The 23934-nt window shown below is 46.3% G+C and overlaps 1 protein-coding gene across 2 annotated transcripts in view; it reads left to right on the plus strand.

The window, feature by feature from the left end:
- The window catches only part of LOC138287385 (zinc finger protein ZFP2-like), a 140918-nt gene that overhangs the window by 24954 nt on the left and 92030 nt on the right, over positions 1-23934 (plus strand). Inside the window, exon 2 of one of the 2 annotated variants that reach the window (XM_069227774.1) lies at positions 22034-22099. The exons of the other annotated variant lie outside the window; for it this stretch is intronic. The gene's annotated coding sequence lies outside the window, so the exon portion shown is untranslated. The remainder of the gene's footprint in view (positions 1-22033; positions 22100-23934) is intronic. 2 annotated transcript variants of the gene reach the window in all.

Raw genomic sequence — 23934 nt, forward strand, 5'->3', positions numbered from 1 at the left:
GGTAAGTAGGACACTTACAGGGTTCAGTTCTTGGTCCAAGGTAGCCCACCGTTGGGGGTTCAGAGCAACCCCAAAGTCACCACACCAGCAGCTCAGGGCCGGTCAGGTGCAGAGTTCAAAGTGGTGCCCAAAACACATAGGCTAGAATGGAGAGAAGGGGGTGCCCCGGTTCCGGTCTGCTTGCAGGTAAGTACCCGCGTCTTCGGAGGGCAGACCAGGGGGGTTTTGTAGGGCACCGGGGGGGACACAAGCCCACACAGAAATTTCACCCTCAGCGGCGCGGGGGCGGCCGGGTGCAGTGTAGAAACAAGCGTCGGGTTCGCAATGTTAGTCTATGAGAGATCTCGGGATCTCTTCAGCGCTGCAGGCAGGCAAGGGGGGGATTCCTCGGGGAAACCTCCACTTGGGCAAGGGAGAGGGACTCCTGGGGGTCACTTCTCCAGTGAAAGTCCGGTCCTTCAGGTCCTGGGGGCTGCGGGTGCAGGGTCTCTCCCAGGCGTCGGGACTTTAGGTTCAAAGAGTCGCGGTCAGGGGAAGCCTCGGGATTCCCTCTGCAGGCGGCGCTGTGGGGGCTCAGGGGGGACAGGTTTTGGTACTCACAGTATCAGAGTAGTCCTGGGGTCCCTCCTGAGGTGTTGGATCGCCACCAGCCGAGTCGGGGTCGCCGGGTGCAGTGTTGCAAGTCTCACGCTTCTTGCGGGGAGCTGGCAGGGTTCTTTAAAGTTGCTGGAAACAAAGTTGCAGCTTTTCTTGGAGCAGGTCCGCTGTCCTCGGGAGTTTCTTGTCTTTTCGAAGCAGGGGCAGTCCTCAGAGGATGTCGAGGTCGCTGGTCCCTTTGGAAGGCGTCGCTGGAGCAGGATCTTTGGAAGGCAGGAGACAGGCCGGTGAGTTTCTGGAGCCAAGGCAGTTGTCGTCTTCTGGTCTTCCGCTGCAGGGGTTTTCAGCTGGGCAGTCCTTCTTCTTGTAGTTGCAGGAATCTAATTTTCTAGGGTTCAGGGTAGCCCTTAAATACTAAATTTAAGGGCGTGTTTAGGTCTGGGGGGTTAGTAGCCAATGGCTACTAGCCCTGAGGGTGGGTACACCCTCTTTGTGCCTCCTCCCAAGGGGAGGGGGACACAATCCTAACCCTATTGGGGGAATCCTCCATCTGCAAGATGGAGGATTTCTAAAAGTCAGAGTCACCTCAGCTCAGGACACCTTAGGGGCTGTCCTGACTGGCCAGTGACTCCTCCTTGTTGCTTTCTTTGTTCCCTCCAGCCTTGCCGCCAAAAGTGGGGGCCGTGGCCGGAGGGGGCGGGCAACTCCACTAAGCTGGAGTGCCCTGCTGGGCTGTGACAAAGGGGTGAGCCTTTGAGGCTCACCGCCAGGTGTCACAGCTCCTGCCTGGGGGAGGTGTTAGCATCTCCACCCAGTGCAGGCTTTGTTACTGGCCTCAGAGTGACAAAGGCACTCTCCCCATGGGGCCAGCAACATGTCTCTGGTGTGGCAGGCTGCTGGAACTAGTCAGCCTACACAGACAGTCGGTTAAGTTTCCGGGGGCACCTCTAAGGTGCCCTCTGTGGTGTATTTTACAATAAAATGTACACTGGCATCAGTGTGCATTTATTGTGCTGAGAAGTTTGATACCAAACTTCCCAGTTTTCAGTGTAGCCATTATGGTGCTGTGGAGTTCGTGTTTGACAGACTCCCAGACCATATACTCTTATGGCTACCCTGCACTTACAATGTCTAAGGTTTTGTTTAGACACTGTAGGGGTACCATGCTCATGCACTGGTACCCTCACCTATGGTATAGTGCACCCTGCCTTAGGGCTGTAAGGCCTGCTAGAGGGGTGTCTTACCTATACTGCATAGGCAGTGAGAGGCTGGCATGGCACCCTGAGGGGAGTGCCATGTCGACTTACTCGTTTTGTCCTCACTAGCACACACAAGCTGGCAAGCAGTGTGTCTGTGCTGAGTGAGAGGTCTCCAGGGTGGCATAAGACATGCTGCAGCCCTTAGAGACCTTCCTTGGCATCAGGGCCCTTGGTACTAGAAGTACCAGTTACAAGGGACTTATCTGGATGCCAGGGTCTGCCAATTGTGGATACAAAAGTACAGGTTAGGGAAAGAACACTGGTGCTGGGGCCTGGTTAGCAGGCCTCAGCACACTTTCAATTGTAAACATAGCATCAGCAAAGGCAAAAAGTCAGGGGGCAACCATGCCAAGGAGGCATTTCCTTACACCTAGTATATGGTACCTAGGTACCCAGGGCATTGGGGTTCCAGGGGATCCCTATGGGCTGCAGCATTTCCTTTGCCACCCATAGGGAGCCCAGGCAAAGGCCTCTATAGGACTGCCATTGTAGCCTGTGTGAAAAGGTGCATTCACCCTTTCACTGCCATTTACACTGCACCAGGTCACTTATAAGTCACCCATATTGAAGGCCTTCCAACCCTGAAGGCTGGGTGCAGAGTACCTGTGTGTGAGGCACCCCTGCACTAGCAGAGGTGCCCCCATGACCTCCAAGACCATTTGTGAGTGCAGGGATGCCATTTTACACGTGCACTGGACATAGGTCACCACCTATGTCAAGCTTCATAATGGTAACTTCGAATATGGCCATGTTTGGTATCAAACATGTTGGAATCATACCCCAAGGCTTTTGCAAGCATTGGTTGTATGATTCCATGCACTCTGGGGGCTCCTTAGAGGACCCCCAGTACTGCTATTACAGCCTTCTAAGGTTTTTCAGGCAGCCCCAGATGCTGCCACCTCACAGACAGGTTTCTGTTCTCCTATTGCTTTAGCAGCTTAAGCCCAGGGAGGCAGAACAAAGGAAATAGGTGTTACAGACATGGGAGGAGTAGCCTCCCAGAGCCTCTGGAAATGCTTTGAAGGGCACAGATGGTGCCCTCCTTGCATAATCCAGTTTACACCTGTTCAGGGACCCCTAGTCCCTGCTCTGGTGTGAAACTGGACAAAGGAAAGGGAAGTGACCACTCCCCTGTCTGTTACCACCCCAGGGGTGGTCTGGATTTTGCCATCTTAGATTCCAAGGTGGCAGGGAACTCTGGGAGCATCTGAGTAGCCAGTGCCAGCAGGTGACGTCAGAGCCTCCTCCTGATAGGTGGTCACCAAGCTAGGTGACTAGACCCCCTTTCAGGGTTATTTAGAGTCTCTCTTTTGAGTGGTTCCTCAGATTCGGCTTGCAAGATTCCAGCAGGATTCCTCTGCAACCTCCACTTCGACTTCTGACCAAAGAAACTGCATCTGGACTCTCCAGGACCAGACAATCCACAGCAAAGACGAAGACTTCGCCTGCAATATTGTTTCCATGGCTCCTTCCAGCTTCTGCAACATTTCCCTGGTCGTGCATCCTATGAGGACAGCCCGTCTTCAGTGCGCACAAGAATGAAGAAGGAATCTCCCTTGGAGTGAAGGAATCACTCCCCTGCATCTGCGGGCACCAACTGCAACGACGACCGGCTCCGTGGATCTCTTCTCCTGCTGAGCTGCGTGGAACCTGCATCACGGGTGGTGGTCAGACGTGGTCCCTTCGGTCCTCTCTACCAGCTGTCCCACTTGGGTGGAGGTAAGCCCTTACCTTCCCATGCAGGACAGTAACCCTGTGCACTGCATCTTTTGCAGCTGCCAAGGCTTGATGGCACTTCCTCTACGGGGCCTTCAGGCATCGTGTAGCTCCAGCCCCCAGCACTCCTTCCTGTGATGCACAGCTACCCGAGTGGCTCTCCAGCGGCGTGGGACTCCTTTTCGTAGTGCTGCGTGGGCTCCATCTGCAACTTCTGTGTCTCCGTCCTGTGGGACTCCTGTGAATACTGCCTGTGCTTCTGTGGGCTCACTGTGATGCTGAGGGCTCCCTCTGACTCCCCTCTCCTGGGTTTAGTCCTCCTGAGCCTTGCTGGTCCCCGGCAGCACCATTTCCGGCCAACCGCAAATTTTGCCTGTGCCAAGGCTTGTTGTGGAATCCGAACACACAAACCTGACTGCAATCTTCCTTCCGGCGTGGGACATCACCTGCATCCTGCAGGAACTCATATACTGGGCCTTATATAGGGGCACCGGTGTGCCCAATGTGGGATGAAATACAGAGTTTTGAGAGAGAGAGCCTAATCACTGGGGTCCTGGTTAGCAGGATCCCAGTGAACAGTCAAACACACTGACATCAGGCAGAAAAATGGGGGTAACCATGCCAAGAAAGAGGGTACTTTCCTGCATCGCACATGAGAGTTTGACCATCTCACTGATTCATTGGTGACAGATCAAATTGTTAGATGTACTAACGATCTTAAAGTCCAAGAGAAGCTGCTTGCGAAGAATCCTAATTTGAGAGCTGCTGTAACAATTGTTGAAGTGGTGGGGAACACAAGCATGTGGGTACTTGAGGGGCGTGATGAGAAAGTGAAAGGCGATAGTTCAAGTTTAGAAGCAACAGTCAGTGAAGTAAAAGGGTCAAACAAATGTACAGATAAGGGCACTGACAAGAATGTGAATATTAAAGGCAAGGATGTTGATTAACAAAAAAAAACAATTCCAAATTGAACTTAGGAGTGGTGCGGGGAAATGTTTTATGTGTGGAAGTGAGGGACATCTCTCTAATAGCTGTGGATGTTTTGCTAGGTTTGCATACTTTAAAAAATATGGGAAGAAAGGGCATAATGCTCGTGTTAGCAGAGGAATCAAACAGGGTGTGAATTGTGTGGAGGAAGAAGAAAAATTTGTGTTCAGTGTAAGGAATGATGGGATGGTTGATGCGGATCCTATTGAAATGCCAGAATGTGAAATTGTGGTTAATGGTAAAAGAGTATCAGTACTTGCAGACTGAGGATCCCTGTACACAATTATTGGTGATAAGAATTGGGACTTCATATTTGGCAAGGAGGAAATAACTTTACAAAATCCTGACATAAACCCAGTTGGATATGGTGGGAAAAGAATAGATGTGTTGGGATATTCAGTCATGAAGATTCAGTTTGAGAATCGTAAAACTGTGGGCAAAGTTTACGTCCCTAGAAGAGGAGATAACCTTTTGGGGTGGAGAAAACAGAGGGACGTGGGGCTCACACTTAATCCCAATGCCAAACATAAAGTATAGGTAATGGTTGATTAAGTGTCTTCTGATGAAATATGCTCTAAATTTGCCCAAATATTTTGCAATGAGTTGGATTTACTGAAAATGTTCAACACAAAATCGTGTTAAAAATGGTGCTGTGCCATTTGTGTCTATAGTTAGAAAAGTTCCTCACCTGATGTTGGCTCCCCTGGAACAGGAGCTTATGAAATTAAAGGAAAAGAGTGTGATTGGGGAGATAGAGTGCTCAGAATGGCTGGCCCCAGTAGTTCCGGCACCTAAAGATGGTGGAAAAGAGATTTGTATGTGTGTTGACTTAAGCGGATTAAATAAATATATCTAGGTTAATAGACAATCTCTACCAAACATCTCTGAGACGTTGACTCTGGTTGAGAATGCAAAGATTTTCAGTGTAATGGACTTTTCCTCTGCCTACCATCAGGTCATGCTCCATCCAGATTCCAGACCCTTGGCCTCATTTGTGACTACTCATGGGCCATTTTGTTTCATTCGCATGCCATTTGGACTTGCTTCTGCTGTGTCATGTGTTCAGAGGGTCATGAAGAAAGTGTTAGAGGGTCTGGACAAGTTATTTTTCCGGATGACATATTAGTCCATGGAAGAGATGTACAAGAACAGGATGAGATTTTGTGGGAGGTGTTGGGACACCTGCAGAAGGCAGGATTGTTCATAAAAAAGACAAGCATTTTCAATGCAACCGGGCTCGCATTTGCTCGAGTTGGAGCTATTTGCGTTGTAAACTCCTAACTTTTCTTGCCACACAAATTAAAAGAAAAAAACCACAGCCCGAACGCGCTATGTAAAATGCAGCACGATCATGCTGAAATTGAAAATGAAAATGAAAAAACGGAGCAGGATCGCGCTATATAAACCTCAGCGTGATCGTACTGTGGGGAAAATTAACAGATAAAGTAGCCCAGAAACCAGGCTCAAAACATCGAGCCTCGTATGTTTCTAGTAGTTTACCGGTGCTGTGTAGGCGGGCTAAACACCGGAAAAGGCATGACGTATGCATGCCTTTCACAAATGAAAGCAAGCAGATTTTAAAGAGCAAGCCCAGGAACCAATGAAAGAGACTGAGGGGACCTGGGCGTGGTTTGAAGCCCAAAGAGAGATTACTTTATGGACGGAGCGATTTGCGCTCGCCCATAAAAAAAAATTAAGTTCAGAGTACCAATAGTAACATATGTGGGCCATAGCATCCCTGGAGAAGGGATAAGTCCTAAAATTGATTAGGCAAACAGCATTGTTCAAGCGCCTAGACCTGAGAATAAAAATCAGCTGTCTTAATTTCTTGGATTGGCTGACCTTTGTTCGAAATTCATACAGAATTTTGCAAGTAATTCCCACACGTTGAGAAGTTTGCTGGAAAAGGGTTCTTGGTTCTTAGTTGAAAGGGACAGCAGAATGTGATCAAGCTTTTGAAAACATTAAAGGTAGCATTGGGAAGTTAACGGACTGGCAGAGAGTATGAACAAATTGGTAAAGAGTTGTGCACAACTTGCCATTTGGAGTAAGTCTTCTTTGAAAGATGCATTAAGGGAGACTTGGTGGGCCCACCGGATTACACCTAATAATGTGATTTCACCATTTGCAGCACTAAGGGGAAAGAAACCTCTTTGTAAGCTCAATCCAGCTTGAGCACAGAAGTGGGGAGCGAGTGTTCTGATGATGAGTTGATGTTGCACAGACTGGAACACCAAAATATGTATAAAGCACACTTTGGTGCAAGGCATTGTGTGCAAGATGGTGATTGGAAAGTTGGATACAAAGTGTTGGTGAAAAGATCTGGGATGGTGAGGAAAGGGCAGTCAAAATTTATGGGTCCTTATATAATAACCACAATAAAGAAGAGTGTTGCAATTTTAGATTCGGGAGATGTGTGGAGTTTGTCTAAATTATCAAAAGTTGAAAGTTCCACCTTTCAGGATGCACAAACTAAAGATCTCCCCATTGTGGATCCAAGATTGGATGGTGTTGTATCAAAAAGGTTAAAGTTCAAACCCAGGTTGCAAAAAGACTATGTAATGTAGGAACGAGAAAAACATGTATAGCAATGGTCAATATTTTATTGTTTCCTTATATGCTTGGGAAAAAATGACATTTCAGAATATATTGCATATATCTTTGTTGTATCTTGGAACTGTGCTTGCATAGCAGACTATCTTGAGATTTGTCCTAGTTTTTTTGGTTTTATTATCGTAAATTTTATCTTATTATTATAAGGGGGATGGTGCGTTATGTCTTACATTAGCTTAAAGAATGTTAGGTATGTAATGAGGCTGAGGAATGTCACTGCACCAGGTGTATTCCAGATGCGTGTGCAAAGATTGCAGGAGGCGGTGGCAGCTGGGGAGAGGACCGCTACTCGAAGGGTTGGTGGACAACTGCTGTATCTTAATAAATAACTGAAGACCACGCTGTTGGAGTGTCTTAACTCAGACCATAACACATAGGTCCTGAATTAAAATGCTGGTTTTGTAGATGTCTTATTGGGAGTTATATTCATTATGTTTCATACACGGTTCATGTACTGTATAGGTATGCAGTGGAGCATATTTTACACCGCCACAAATACCAGGCTTGACTTCATATGTAGACTAGAGGCCTCACTATCTATGGGCTGCACTGTTACTGTTTGAGACTGGTTGGGGGACACTGCCCTATATGTACTGCCCCCTATGGCAGCAGCATATTCCCACCTGCCCTGGTAGCAGTTAAGGGCATCCCAGCTGTTTGAAGCAGCCGATCCGCCTGTGCAGGCAGCACCTGCCCTACTTTTGAAAGGAGGGCGGAGCTCCCCTGCAGGTGGATGCAGTGAGCGACTGTACCTGCCTGCAGGGGGATGCTTGGAGATAGGTGTGGGGGTCCTTGGGACCCTCTTGCAGAAGTTGCCCTCATGGGGCACAATGACTCTGCTCCACCCCCTCGTGAAGACTGTCTCCTTGCAGTCTCTTTGCCTCTGCACCCACCTCCATGATACAGCATGGGCACAGGACATAGAGTTTCCTTTAATGGTATGATAATGAAGGAATGCCTCCTTAGAATCGAGCCGGTGTGATCTCTATTACACAAAAAGCTGCCCAAGCATATGTTGCCACTTCTGTAATAGCAAAATGCTCCAGGGGAGCAGAAAGGATAAACACGCCTGTTGCACCTCAGGGGCACTCTTGAATATAGCTCTAAATACGATGGAAATGCATGGTATGATCTGTTTTTTTCTTCGCATGGTGGGTTTACGCAGGATCTATGTTTGGCTGAGAGCACATTATGCACTTTACGAAGTATGAATACACTGAGTAGATGAAGTGTGTTTCAGATCTACTGGCACATTGAGAAACCGTGTGATTGCAGTGACAGGATTACAAGAAGCAATTAGTGGAACATAATGCATACAGCATTTACAATAAAACCACTTTAGCAGCATTAGGTATAACATTTCCAGGACCGCTGCACCAAACATTTACAAGTGTATATTGACATCAAACAATGTAGGATATATTATTAATGATACAATCAATGGGAGACACAGATACACCAGAGTCAGGAGTTGTGGGGGGTTGCTGTTTCATAAGGATACGAAACCCTAGTGAAGTTTTAATTTGTGAATAATGTATTCTGATTCAGAAATGACGCCAGTAGGAAGTTCAGGGTGAAAATGAGTTTATGTAGAGTTTGTTCAGAAACCTGGAGCGGGGCCAGCACAGAACAATAGAAGGTGAAACCTGGACTGCAACTGAGTGATTTAGGAGACTTCTAAGTTTACGGCAGTAGATGTCCTCTGGAGGTGAGCATCCAAAACCTTCGAGTCAGCAGTGGAAGACAAAACACAACAGGTTAGGAGTAACATGCACCATGATGGCCAGCAGTGTTAGAGCGATGATTCTGCGCCAGGCTTTGATGCTACCCCATGTGTTGGTCGTGGTCCTCCTGAAGCTTTCATAGCGCAGAAGAGGTTTATTAAAGGGGCAATTACTGGGCTTGAACTTAGGAGCCTTTTGGAGAGCCTGGCAGTGTAGTATCTTCCTCAGTGTCCGTTGAAATGATAGCAACAGTTTGTGGCTAGTTGCTGAGGAAAGGTGGCCAGAGAACCGCTGGAATGATACAGAAACAGTAGATCAAGGTATGAGCTCTGGACTGTAAATCCACAGAAAAAAACAGTGGTATGGGTGGGAAACTTGAATTACTCTTGACTTTAGTGGCTTCCACTGTAGCCTTGGGGTGAGCCAAACATGCCCATATATGCTGGGTGTGGCTCTCTGAGACCAGTACCTCAGGATTAGGGTTGAGTTGTTCCCCAATGAACTTGAGCGAATATGTGATCGACATCTCGGCAGGTTTCGGGTAAAGAGATGACTCACAAGACTGATGGAAAGAATAATGCGATTATAGTGTTGAAGGCTTGAAGTAGCCCTAGGTGTTACACCTGTGCTGGTTGGCTGGTCCTAGCCCTCATCAGCCTTTTATCACATTGATTGATGTTTACGTCAATAATATTGGCTGTGCTGATCCAGGAGAATAAGATGAACCCGTGGTGTCTGAGGTGCACCCATCATCCAGACAGGTAATGAGGCCCAAAGGTATTCTCTACCCATACTCAAGGTGTAGAGGTTAATTGGGCACCTTGATTGAATGCAAAATCCAGGCGTACAGACAACTAGCACCATAAATATAGCTGCACTCCATGAGGCACCTGAGTGTACAGTGGCTGTGTATCGTTATGAGCAATGAGCACTTGAAGCGCACACTAGCTGTGCAGGGAATGTGACACTTTAAGTGCATGTAGTTCACGTGCACGCTAGCAGAGCAGGTGTTGTAACACATTAGGTCCAGCCACACCCAGGTGACTCATTAGCATGCACATCCTACAACTCTAAAGTTGCTCCATGTATGCAGAGTTCTGAGGCTGGATATCCAGGCTGTGGATTGATGCTTACCGCAGGTGGCTATAACACAATCTTTCGTTGCAGACTCAATGTGAGTCTAGCCTAACTCAAGCCCAGAGAAACCAGAATGAATAGAGTAGGTCACTGACGAAGCTTGGCTTTTTAGGATTTTGTCTCTAAACCTAGAATGTAATGATTATTTAGCCTACTTTCCTAGTGTAGCTGTGTGTTGAGAGTATCTGTTTGTCCAGTGTATCCTTACATCCTGCACTCAGCCAGGGAAGTAAGAAAGTAGGTATACTTGGGCATGATGTACAAAGCATTCAGTGGGCCCTTTCAGACTGGAAAAATGCTTTTTGCAATGTACAGAAGGCAAAATGCGATGCAGTAACGTGTTACTGGATTGCATTTTGCTTCTCCAATTCGGTATTTGGAAGGGGCGTGTTTAGGGCGTCCCTTCCAAATACTGAATCAGTATGAGATGGATTACTGTTTTGCAAACTAATTCCGGTCGTAAAACAGTAATATTTTACCACCACTTTCAAACTGCTGGCAACCCATTCGCAAAGGAGAAGGGGTCTCCAAGCGTAAATAATAATAGTTTTAACAGCAGGCAGTAGTCGCGTGGACAACTACCGACTCTTAAAAAATGAAACTTCAAAGTGATGGCTGCGATTCCTTATGGGTCATAAATTGCAAGCTAACTCATTATTATGCATGAGGGAGGTCTATTTGCGACCCACTAGGAATCGCTACTGAAACTCAAAGGCGTTTCATACATTAGAAATACTTATTTCCTAATTGCGATTCGGAGAGAATTGCAAGTAAGAAATCGTTATTTCTAATGTTAGTACATCTGGCCCCTTGTTCCTGTACATCCAGGACCCACTTGACAGGTGGCAGAGCAGGACACCCAAGAGGGGGGAGATCCCAACAGCACTGCCCACTCTGGGGCTCTGCAACGCAGGAACCTCTTGCCTACAGAGAGATCTGTAGAGTGTTGCACACTTGGGGATTGGTTTGATTTGCCAACAATAAGTACTCAAACTAGCTCTTTCTAGCAGGACTAACTCTTGAAATAAAAAAGCTGAATAGCAAGTGGCCAGTGAATGCGGAAAGATCTTCTGCAGAGCAGGACACATTTAGGGCCTGATTACAACTTTGGAGGAGGTGTTAATCCGTCCCAAAAGTGACGGTAAAGTGACGGATATACCACCAGCCGTATTACGAGTCCATTATATCCTATGGAACTCGTAATACGTCTGGTGGTATATCCGTCACTTTACCGTCACTTTTTGGACGGATTAACACCTCCTCCAAAGTTGTAATCAGGCCCTAAGTCACTGATAGGTCAGGTCAGCAGGCCACACCTTGGCACAGGGAGATCTGTTTAGAACTCACCTGACAATGAGATCTCTCTCCAGCTGGACTCGCCCAGTCAAATTTCAGTATTCTGAGTTAGGCATATAGATTGAAATAACCTTCGGACAACAGTCGGTTGAAGGGTGAGATTCCTTGACAAACTGTCAGAAGGATAACAGCTCTACAATGACTACATTTTTGTGATTTAACAAATGTGGATGGATGTGAGTCTTCTGAATCTCTGGAAAGTAAAGGACAGTGATCATATACCGGATCCAGATGCCCCTGCATCTAAGATGAATCCTTCTAGGTTCAAGGACCATGCAGGTAAGCATGCAGCAAACTAAAGCAAAAATCTAGCTTATGCAATAAGAATTTTCAATTCTATTAAGGACCAGAATATGCAAGGATTATGCTTCTCTCTCTTTACTGCATACATTAACAGCAGCCAATAAAAACAATACAATGAAAAAACAACATATCCCATAAACCATTAATCCGTATCAGTCACATGCTTCAATCACCAATGATCTATCCCTTTAAGAACAAGCACCTCCATATTAGAATCCTCTTTCTTTGCAAATCGAAACAAACATGTTGGAAGAAAAAACATGCCCAAAACAGTAGGATCCCTAAACTCTCTCAAGTGGAGAATTAACCAAAACTGCACCACCTCTAGATGGTCTTCCAAACTAGCGACAAGGAACTAAGCAAACTTCACCATGCTCGGGACTCCTGTTCAAAATATGTCTTGTGTGAAGCAGTCCACTTCAATTTAGTTTCTGGTTGTTTCCTGTGAAGTCAGAGAAATGAGCCATAATATCCATATCAAGGAACAAATCTTACAGTTGTGGAAAAAACAGCAGGAAGCTTATAAGTAGAAACATATAATAAAAGGCGCGAACCCAATAAACCACCAATTAAAGTTATAACAAAAATATATGCTTATAGCTAACGTAAATGCAATACACACAAAACATCAGGGTGGGATAATCCTTGCCTCCGTGTCCTTAATAGAATTGAAAATTCTTCTTGTGTATGCTAGAAATTCTTTTATTCTATGCCAGGACCAGATGCTCCGATTATGCTTGTTCAAAGCTGTGCCTCCACCACTGTAGCAACATCCACAATGGGTTTATAGTGAAAAAACTTTAAGGTTGACTCAGAGGACCAGCCTGCTGCCTTCAAAATATATTCTTACTGCAAAGCCAATGCTAAGAGGCCCTAGCACATCGGACTGAATGTATGCCAAAAATGGAAACATCAATTCTGGCCCCGGGCAGTAACCAACGGATCTCTCTTGCCAACATGGCAGCCGAGAGAGGCCTAAACGGTGTACCCGAAATTCACTAGTGACAGCTTCGTAAGCTTTAAGGCAGTGAACCTCACATAGGGCCGCATTACGAGTCTGGCGGTCACTAGACCACCAGGCTTGCGGATGGCGGCGGGGCGCCGCAAATGCAGCGGTCCAACTGCCAAATTACAGTCATGGCGGTCGGGTCGCCAGGGAACCCCTAGCTCCGCCAGTTGCAGTTGCGGTGATCTTAATCTGCCAGGATAACGACCCCCTTCTCCACCAGCAGTTTCATGGCGGTAGCACCGCCTTGAAAATGCTGGTGGAGACCAGGTGCAGGGGGTCTCCTGGCCAGCACCATCTCAAAGTTCACTGTCTGCTCTGCAGACAGTGAACATTATGATGGTGCTGGTGTACCTTGTGCTCTACAGCATTGCCGCTGGCTCGATTACGAGCCAGAGACAATGCTGTAGGGTGTTTACCACTAGGCCAGCAGGCGGAAACTCAGGTTTCTGCCCGCTGACTAGTGGGAAACTCTTAATGGGGCCGGCAGGGAGGTGGCCACTAATAATTTTGTGTTATTAGGAAAATCAGGGTACACTACTATCCTAGTGTTAGATTTGGTCCGCCTAGAAATGGAAAAAGATACCCTTTTGGGGGAAAAACCCTGGAAGATAAAACAAGAGCACAGGAGTTAGATACTGTTTTACAAGATATTAATCAAAGCAGCATAGTAAGTTTGGCGGAGAGCTGCTTGCTAGACAGACATTTATTCTCTGGCCATCTCTCTAAAAAAGTTAGGGCCAAACTAACATCTCAAAAAAGGATTCTCTGGCCTGTGGGGGCCTATACAATCATATACATCTCATGAGCTTGCACACCACTTTGTGTACTCCAACTGGTTTCCCAGCAATGGGAAGATGCCCTGAAGAGGTGACAGACCGATAATTGTTAATGGGCTTATACACCAGGCTCGAAGTCACCAAGGAAGAAAAGAAGTTGATCACCATGCTGACATCTGCTTTTGAGGGACAGAATTATGTTTGTTACAGCAATGGGCCCATCTTCGCCATGCCGAAGCATAAGGCTTGGGGGTACCTGAAGACCATGCCTAGTTGATGTAGAAGGAAGCCTGCAGAGAAATGCCTGGCACGCGCCATCTATTCCGGGAACCCTTCAGGCTACTAATCAGAGAAGCCCCAAGAGGATTAACAGATGAGGCTGTCCAACAGGTTCCGGCGAATTGGACTCAAGAGGACTGTCACATAACAACTCCAGAGCCATAGGGAATGAAGGCTGCGCTCTCCAGAACGGAGTCACTAGAATAATCTCTGCCTTCTGATGCCTCACCTGAAACAGGACTCTGGAGATCATACTGAATGGAGGAAATGCATACCCCAGATGAAGGGACCAATCCTACAAAAAGGCATCTGTTGCTGCCACCTCCAGATCCGGTCTCCAACTGAAGAATAGAGGAATCTGCTGGTTTAGACGCGAGGCGAAGAGATCCACCGAACAAGGACCCCACTTGCTGGGGAAGATCGTCAGATGGAGTCTCCAATAGCTGAAATCTCAGAGAAAGCGAGAGTGCCAATCCGCCACTCATTTTCTCTCCCAGGTAGGTATTCTCTATGATTGAGATCTGATGTTCAAGACAAAAATGCTAAAAATCCTTGGCAATCTCTGCCAACAGCCGAGATCTCATACCGCTCAACTTGTTGACATATCGAACCACTGAGATGTTGTCCATCCTCATCAGTATGCAACAATCCGTCAGAGAGGGGGAAAGACTCTTGACCGCAAATGAGCCCACAAGGAGCTCCAGGCAGTTTATGTGGAGCTGGAGTTCGGAGTCCGACCATTGACCCCCATTTTGGCCAGAAACCCACACCTTGCTCCCCAACCCTATCTGCTGGCATCTGGCTCCAGAACAACATCTGGAGAGCTGCCGAAGATCCCTTTGCCATTCCAGGCTTCCATGTGGTTGAGTGACCACGTCATTTCTGTCTTGGCCTCTTCCGAGAGGTGAATCTGATCTGAATAAGATAGGCCCCTCTGCACGTACTAAATTTTGAGTCTCTGCAGGGCCCTGTAATGAAGAGGACCCAGAAAAATGGCCTGAATGGAGGAAGCCAAAAGGCCTATAATCCGTGCCACAGATCTCCATGAGATTGTCTGGCTGTTCAATGAAACCCTTAACTCCTACATGATATTCCGGATCTTTGAGGCAGGAAGGATCAACTGGGAGGGAACCAAAGCTATCTGGAACCCCAGACACTCCATACTATGTGAAGGGATCAGGCAAGATTTTGGTTGATTGATGACAAACCCCAGGTCTTGAAGGAGTTGAATTGTCCAGGACAAATGAAGAGTCACAGTCTAAGGGTCTTTGGCCAAAAGAATCAGGTCGTCAAGATAGATGATCAACCTCACCCCTTTGGTGCTCGAAGGAGCGACCGAGGCAAGTGAATTGGACGAATGAGGAAGAAAGATGGGGATTTTTAAGTACTTGTCTTATAGGACCAAACGGACTATCCAGTTGAGTTCTTGTAGAATATCTCGTAGATGATGTATTCCCTCCATCTTGAAATGTATGTACACTGTCCAGGCATTGAAATACTTTAAATTTAAGACTAACTGGGAGCCACCACCTCTCTTATCGACCAAGAATATTATGCTGAGGAAGCCTCCGGGTTTTGAGGGGAAGAAAGACATATGGCCTCTTTCTCCAACATCGCCTGAATTTCTACCAAGAGGACCACCTTGTTATTGTATGGAAAAATATAGTTCTTGAGGGGGGCACAGTTGGGAGGGCATGCTGTAAAACTCTAGCTTGTAGCCTTGGACAGATTTGAGAACCCTGGGATCCTCGGTCAGCTCTTGCCAATTTTGTAAAACAACTTTGTCCTCTTCCCCAACACTACTGTGGAAAGAGGAATAATTCTCACCTGCATAACCTGAATCTTGGGAGGCTCCTTGGTGACCTCTGTTGTACCCCTTGCGAAAACAATGTCATCCCCCACAAGTTTGAGTAAGGTAAAAGGTATTGTCAGTTGACTGGTCATGTCCATCACCACGTCCGCAGTAGGAAAAGTCTTGCTGGGGAACCTGAGAGTAGTTAGAGCCTGACTACTGGACCCTAAACTATCCAACCCTGTGAAAAAGAGTGTTGCGGAAAACTTTCTTCAGGGATAACTGAGCTTTGTCCTTGGAACTTAAAGGTGCTGAGAACTTCGCTAACTCCTTAATAAAGGTACCAATAAACAGGAGGCCCTGTGCCACTGATCAGCCTCTAAAGATGCTAACTCATTCGATTCTTGGTCAGTTCACATCAGGATGGAACGCGGCGCTCTGTGGAGATTGCCACATTGGCATTTCCCAGCTGGCAGTCTGCACGTTGCACCCACCCAACAAGGATATCCGGATCTATAGGAATTTTGGTTTTGTTAGCTTGAAAGGCTAATTCCAAGATCTTAGTAAGGGGCCCAGAGATGTCAAGAGGCTTGTCCTGGTAATTATGCTAGGCCCTGTTGAGGCCCTTCTTCGGGTCCTTTGCCTCCTTTACCTTTCTTGCTAGGTCAGGCCTACGGAATTCAGGGCACAACCTGGCACGTACCTCCTTGTCAAAACTTTGCCTGATATGGTCTTGAATGTATTCAGCAACCTCTTGCGGGGGAGTCCAGCAATACCTTTGAGGCCCGAAAGCATGCCTAAGATGGGTGCCCAGAGTATTGCCTCTTAGTCGGCCCAGGAACATGTTCTTGCTCGCTATCACTGGGATCCACAGATGAAGAGTGCGAATTGCCAAAGCGGAAGGATCCAGAGAATCATACCACTCATGGGAGTGAGGTACGCTACAACTATGACCATCTCTGTTGCTGACAGTTTCTTGAAGGCCTCCGTATGCGACCACCTTTTCGACTTAGCTTTCCCCTTAGATGGTTTGTCAAGAGGGACCAGTGAATCCTCAATGGGTAAGGGGGCCCAGAGCCCTGGTCAGGGCTTAATTAACAGACATCTGGGCACTAGCATCCAAGGCAGGAGGCCTGCATATCCCCCTGGTAATGCTCGTTCCCAAAAGGCTCATATTGGGCCATGGTACACGAGGTATGAGGCCAATAAGGCAGCGAAATGCCACAATCAAGGGTAGCCGAGAGCTACAATCAGGAGAGGTGCAGAACACCAGCAGGCAAATATTTGTTGTTAAAATGTGGAGGGAGCCGCCTGCGGAGCACTGTAGGCAGAGTCTATGCAAATGTCACTACCCTGGGCACACTCCAGTGCACCAGGGCATGTAGGAAGCTGATTACAGAAGCTCAAAGAGGCCTGAAATCAATGGGGCCCAAAAGCAGGAAGAAGTTCCGCTACCACTCTCTCTTCAAATGAAGTGTGGTGGGTCCATGCATGCACATGAGTACTCGAAGCCCCCATGGGGCTAGAAATAGGACTGCAGCTGTCGGAACGACAGCTGTGGCTTGCTCCTCTAATAAAGAATCCCCAAAGGGAATTGCTGACTTGGGAGGCGGAAACTTTCCCCCTGCAACAAAAGACACTTCAGGTCAAATAATGTACAAATTCACAGACGGGTGACATGCTCTCAAGACAGGGGCGCACACCCTCTACACATGAAAGCGGTACTCGCTACAAAGCTTGGCTGGAAATGGCATATCATGAAGTAACAATACCCAATGAAATCACAGAGATGAAAAAGCACTTAACCGGCTGCAATGCAGCAAAGAAAGAGTATTTGAATATGGAGGTGCTTGGTCTTAAAGGGAGAGGTCATCGGTGATTGGAGCATGTGACTGATATATACTCATGGGATATGTTGTTTTTTCATTGTATAATTTTAATTAGCTGTTGTTAACTTATGCAATACAGACAGAGAAGCATAATCAGAGCCTCTGGTCCTGAAACAGAATTGAATTTGCACACAGTGAGAGAAAAGGTGAGACAAAGGCAGGAAATGTGTAAAGAATATTTTAATGAAATGAAAGCTGTTAAGAATGTTACGTGAAAACCAGGGGGTTGGGCACTTATTAGAAAACCTATCAGGGTTGTTAAAGGTGAATCTAGGTTTCCTGCTCCTGGTAAAGTGGTCAGTATGACAAGGTATGCTGTGTTACTGGAATAGAAAGGGTAGAGGAATATTAATGCAGCGGTCAAGATAACGTTTACGCAAGCTCAACTCATGATCCATGGTCTGGTTCAAATAATCATTTTGATTGGGCTAATTGTGGTTGTTAGACTTGGCATCCTTTGCGCGGTCTCCCTAAACCTTTTGCTTCTACTTCTCAGGTGTTTCTGTGTGCTGGACTCTGTTTTTGCTGTTTTGTTTGCTCTGGACACTTTACCACTGCTGACCAGTGCTAAAGTGTAAGTGTTCCCTCTATAAATTCTATGTGCACATTGGCTTATCCAGGATTGACATGACTGATTTACTAGTAAGTCCCTAGTAAAGTGCACTAGAAGTGCCCAGGGCCTTTAAATCAAATGCTGCTAGTGGGCCTGCAGCAATGGTTGTGCCACCCACATTAGTATCCCTGTAAACATGGCTCAGACCTGCTGCTACAGTGTCTGTGAGTGTAGTTTTAAACTATCAATTCGACTTGGCAAGTGTACCCACTTGCCAGGCCTGAACCTTCCCTTGTTATACATGAAAGGCATCCCTAAGGTAAGGTAGGCCATAGGCAGCCCCATGGGCAAGGTGCAGTGTATGTTAAAGATGGGATATGTACTCATCTGTTTTACACGTCCTGACAGTGAAATACTGCTAAATTCGGTTTTCACTGTGGCAAGGCCTATCTCTCTCATAGGTTATCATGGGGGCTGCCTTTAAATATTATTAAAGCGCAGATCCCCTTTGGGAGCAGATAGACATGGGGAGTTTAGGATCTCTAAACTCACAATTTAAAAATACATCTTTTAGTGAAGTTGGTTTTTAGATTGTGTGTTTGAAAATGCTTCTTTTAGAAGGTATGCATTTTTTTGCTTAAACCAGTCTGTGATTCTGCTTGTTTGTGGATTCCCTGTCTGGGTCAGTTTGACAGTTGGGTTGTTTGCACCTCTCCTCTAGACAGTGACACAAAGGGAGTTGGGGTGTAGCCTGCATATCCTGATGGGCCATCTGGTCTGAGGAGAGGGGAGGAGTGGTCACTTACACGTTAAAGGGCTGTTCCTGTCCTCACACAATGTAGTCTCCAACCCCCTGGTGTGTGTCTTGGGCCTGGCCTGGGCAAGGAAGGATCTTGAAAGCAGCAGAGACTTCTCTTTGAAGTAGGCCTACTTTAAAAGCAGAATGGAGTATAAGAAGGGCACCCAAAACCCCTGAAAAGCAGATTACTTCTGGAACCAAGAAGAACCTCTGCCCAGGAGAAGAGCTGGAGAAGCTGGAGGAGGAGTACTGCCCCTTTGCCTGTGACTGTGCTTTGCTGGGTTGGCCTGCAGTAGCTGCTTCTACCTGAAAGAGGACAAAGACTGACTTTTGTGTAGCTTCCCACTGGTGAAGAATCTCCATGGGCTTGAATTGAGCTTGCCTCCTTGTTGTTGAAGTCTCAGGGACTTCACTCTGCCAGCACTGGGGCTTTCTGCTGAGAGTCCTGCCTGCCAAGTGGTGCCCTAACCTGCCTCTGGGTCCCTGAAAGGTGCAGCTGGTGGAAAAGGACAGAAATCCACACAAAGACTGCCATGCGGGGAAACTTTTGACACCGCTTCGTGGCTGAAAAATGACACACCACCGGCCTCGCAGCTAACACCGACGCTCCACCTGCATCACGGCTGGAAGATCAACGCAACGCGGTTAGAAAAACGACGCACAACACCTGTAGTGGCTGCTAACAAAGCAAGCCCCCACGCAGCATGGTTCCTTGACACCGTGTGACTGGATTTTGAAGCAACATCACTGGGTGCAGAAAATCAACGCAACGCCTGCCCGGACCAGAGGAGCCTGTCAGGATCAACGCATCGCTCTGTTGCCGGAGAGAATAAACAACACACGCCGACCTGACTGGAGGGGGAACGACACACGTTCTCGCTTGCAAGTGAGAATCAACGCATTGCTGGCCTTTTCAGATGCACACTCGCCCGTGCAGCTTTATTTTGACGCTACCCAGGTACTTTTCTACGCTAACAACGCTCTCACTGTTTTCTAAAAGGATTTAAGACTCTTTTGCTCTTTAAACTCATAACTTCACTTGTGTATGTTGGATTTTTGTCGTTTTGGTCTGGTTTGGTTCAGATAAATATTACCTATTTTTCTAAACCTGTGTTGTCATTTTGTAGTGTTTTCACTGAGTTACTGTGTGTGTTGTTACAAATACTTTGCACCTTGCTTCTGAAGTTAAGCCTGCCTGCTTGTGCCAAGCTGCCAAAGGGGGCGAGCGAAGGGTAACAGAGGGTGATTCTCCTGTACTCTGACTAGAGTGAGGATCCTTGCTTTGACAGGGGGTAACCTGACTGCAAACCAAAAACCCCATTTCTAACAGGGGTGATGTTTCAGTTAGTGACATAGAATATGTGACACAAGAGAATGAATGTATGGCGTGTGGGGAGATTTAAAGCACCTAATTTCCTTAGTCTAATGATGAACACCTTGTTTCTGATTCAGCTGTTCAAAGCAACATGAGCAAGTCTATTTCTGTACAATCAAATCTGTGCAGACTGAAATAAGAACTGGGTGTTGCCCTGCCACTAACTTAACCTGTTACACTTAAAAACATACACTGTTTCTCCCATTTCCATTTCATAAGGGGAAAGATGGTGTTATATTGAACGTTTCGTAATCCAGTTTAATTATTGTACAGTTCTTTATTTTGTTACTCTTTATTCATGTTGTATAAGTACTTTAGTTGTATGCAAATGACACTTGTTATATTGATTCTACTAAGGGATGTTCCAGTGTTATGGTGGAGTATTCTGGTGGAGGGATTCCCGGGGCTTTTGATGATATTTGCTCACATGTTCCAGTCATAGGTGTGGAGCCTGGAAATACTCAAACTATAAATCTACTCAACATCCTGTTTCATCTTTTCTGTTTGTGGTTGTACACACCACACCGGGTGTGGATCTGTGCATGGTATATAAAACAAAAACCACACCCGGATTTACCAGTTAAGATTTTACTACATCTGCAAATACCAGGTATGCAGAAAGTACGAGAGAGCATAAACAGCATATGTGTGACATGCATGAAATATATATTTCTAGGTGCCAGGCACAGGAAGTTCATTGGAAGCCAGGCAGCCTCACACACTTAGTAGCAGGCATGGGTGAAGGCATAAAGCAGTCATTTCCTGAATCTTGGGGTCTTGAAAAGTTGTACTGCACAATCTATTGCATCCTCAGGCTAATCAAAATAATAAGCCCTAGTAGATACTATATATAGTTAGACCTAAAAAGTAGCACACATTGTCTAAACACAAGCTTCAACTCCTGGCTGAAGAGGTCTTAAAGGAGGAGCTTCCCCATATGGGACACCCCATATGCCATATACTGGTGTGTGAACTAGACTGTGGCAGGTGATCACAAATAAGGTCCTGTCAATCTCTACCCAGCCACTGATGGGACAATAAGGTTCAAACAGAAGTGCCTGCCAGCATAGAAACCAGCCAGGCATTAGATATGCAACATGAATCTCTTTTCATAGAAGGCTCTTCAAAGCATGAGGTATGAGACACATCAGAAAGAGAGCCTGGTCACAGGACAGGGACCACCACCGATGCTGAAACATGAGCATTGAGAGCACAGCAGAAGGCACACAGGTTGGTGGAATGGAAAAGCCAGGTAAGATAATGAAAGATGGAAACATATGACTTTCTAAACTTGCACTTAATTAAATGTGTGAGAGATCTGGCCAACATCTACGTTGCATTCTACATGGCCTCATTTAATGCCCTTGATGTACGAATGAAATGCATTACTCAATATGGGGAGTTCCACTGTGCTTGTGGCTCACAATTCCATGGCCTTGTGCGCACCTTGTTCTCGAGTCTGTTATCAATGAGTGCAACTTCGTCTTGCACTCACCCATGCTTAGCAACACACTGTTGGAGCTGCAGGGGGTCGATAAAGGGAAATACAAGTACTACCACTGTATATTTACATGGAGAGGTTAATGAGATTTTTCAACCTCTACACGGCAGTGTGCATAATTCTTGCATGGTTCTTGTTAGTACTATGCAATTTGAGTGGGTTTGGCCATGTGTGTCGTGTTAGTGTCTAAGAACTCCTTGGTGGCCAATCCTTCACGGTGGCTACAGCAACACCCAATGGCTGTTGACTGTCTAATTACACACATGTTCATCGCATTTTGTAACAAGTTGAGACATACTGCACAATATGAACACAACTGTGTGTACTTGTTTTCAAGTACAGATTCACAAAATTAATTTACATTGCAGGTGACACATCAGAGGATGAGGAAGATGAGGGACATCCCTTTGACGAGCCTGCTCCATTAGCCACAGGTACAGCAACAAGATGAAAGTTGTCACATAAACCCACCACCATGTCCACCTACCACCATCTCTACCATCAACTGATGCTGCTACCTTTACTACATTGTCAACACCTATTGCCACCATCTACACTGCATTGTCAATAAGTGTCATAACCACCTCTAGTAAAAACACCAGCACAGTTGCTCTTGCTTCAACCTCAACCCCATCAGCAGCTTCTACCTTCTAAATGTACTACCATGGATGCTGAGTTGCAAACAGAAATGCCTGCCAGCATAGAAACCAGCTAAGTGGCATCTGATGTGCAGGATGAATCTCATTTCATAGAAGGCTCTTCAGAGCATGAGGTATGGGAAACAGAGGGCGGGGGGCTTGGACATATAAGCAATACCACCATCTTGTCACAGACCAGAGGCTGCAATTAGATCATCTGCACCTGCAGGCCAGCCTGACAACAGCCAAACACTGGCAGAGATAACAGAAAAGATGGGTGACGGGGGACATCAGATGTAGTACATTTTTAAACATCCTCACTATGATACAGGATTTTCTGAGGGAGCAAGGGTCTGCAGCACTAGGAGGCACATTCAGCAATGCTTCATCGCATACTCCAACACCGTAATTGTGCAGCCAAACTTGCCAGAGCCATAGACAGGGAATTTAACTGGGTAAACTGCAGGGCCCTGCTGAGAACTGCAAATTCAGCACACAATTAGTAGAGGACGAAGTTGCTATGCTCCAGGGCATGGATCGTATTCTAGATAGGCCAGAATGGCAGAGGATGCTGGCTCCCTACTCACAGAATGGCACAAAGGACTGCAACTCTACAACATGTTCATCAATACCCTCCAACTTGTCCCCATCTCAGCCTCCCCACAAGAGTATTCTGTAAGGACTTGTTGGAGGTAAACATGGGATCTTTAATTCTCTGTGTCATTCTACACACCTGCGAAGAATAAAGCTCCATAAGCATCACATTCTTGCATTAGAGGAATGGCATGTAGCCTTGTTAGTAGGTAGGTATAGGATACAGATTGTTTAGTTAGGATGGGAGGTAGTATAGGGCTGCCAGGCTATAGCAATAATTGGTGTTAAGGTAAAAGGTGGTATGGGGTAGCTAGGACTAGCGTAAGGGCTTTATGAGAATGTATTTTATGGAAGAGTTTGGGATGAGGTAGAGATAGTGTAGTTTTTTTTTACTCAATAAAAAATTAAATTTCTTGTTAAGTGCGATTCATTGAGCAAATCATTTCAATGACACAAAATTATTGAGCTAATCTCACATGCCTAATCAGAAATAATTTCTAATCAGTTCATCCTAGATGGCTGTAGCATTTCCATTCATCTGCAGTTGGGTTTTTCTATGCTGTGGATTTTCTTCTTCATCCCTTGACCATCACTTGCCTGGCTTTCCTGATCAGGCATGAGTACTCCACACCTTATTGCCACATTGTGCATTACGCAGCAAAGAAGTGTGTTTGACACACTGTTTCTGAGGCATAAGCTAGTGCTCCAGTAGAGGTGCCGGAAGCAACCTGTATGTTCTAGAATCTGTAAGCATGGAGGTGAAGGATCATAGACAGGTGACATAAGCCAGTTCAACCACATATACTAGAGAGTCTCTTGCATGGGAACAAGAGTATGGCATGTCTCATTTCCACATGGTGAAACAATTGGTATATGTATCATATCACACTGTGAAATGTTTTGTTTTATTAAGAAAGTCAACTGCTTACCTGTCATGGCTCAGCGTACAGTGGACTACATGCTTTCGTTCACACTACTTATTAGGTTAGATGGAAAGACCATATGCTCTACACAGCTACATTACCGCTGTGAAGGCA

This window comes from Pleurodeles waltl, chromosome 4_1 (genome assembly GCF_031143425.1).
Source record: "Pleurodeles waltl isolate 20211129_DDA chromosome 4_1, aPleWal1.hap1.20221129, whole genome shotgun sequence".
Lineage (NCBI taxonomy): Eukaryota > Metazoa > Chordata > Amphibia > Caudata > Salamandridae > Pleurodeles > Pleurodeles waltl.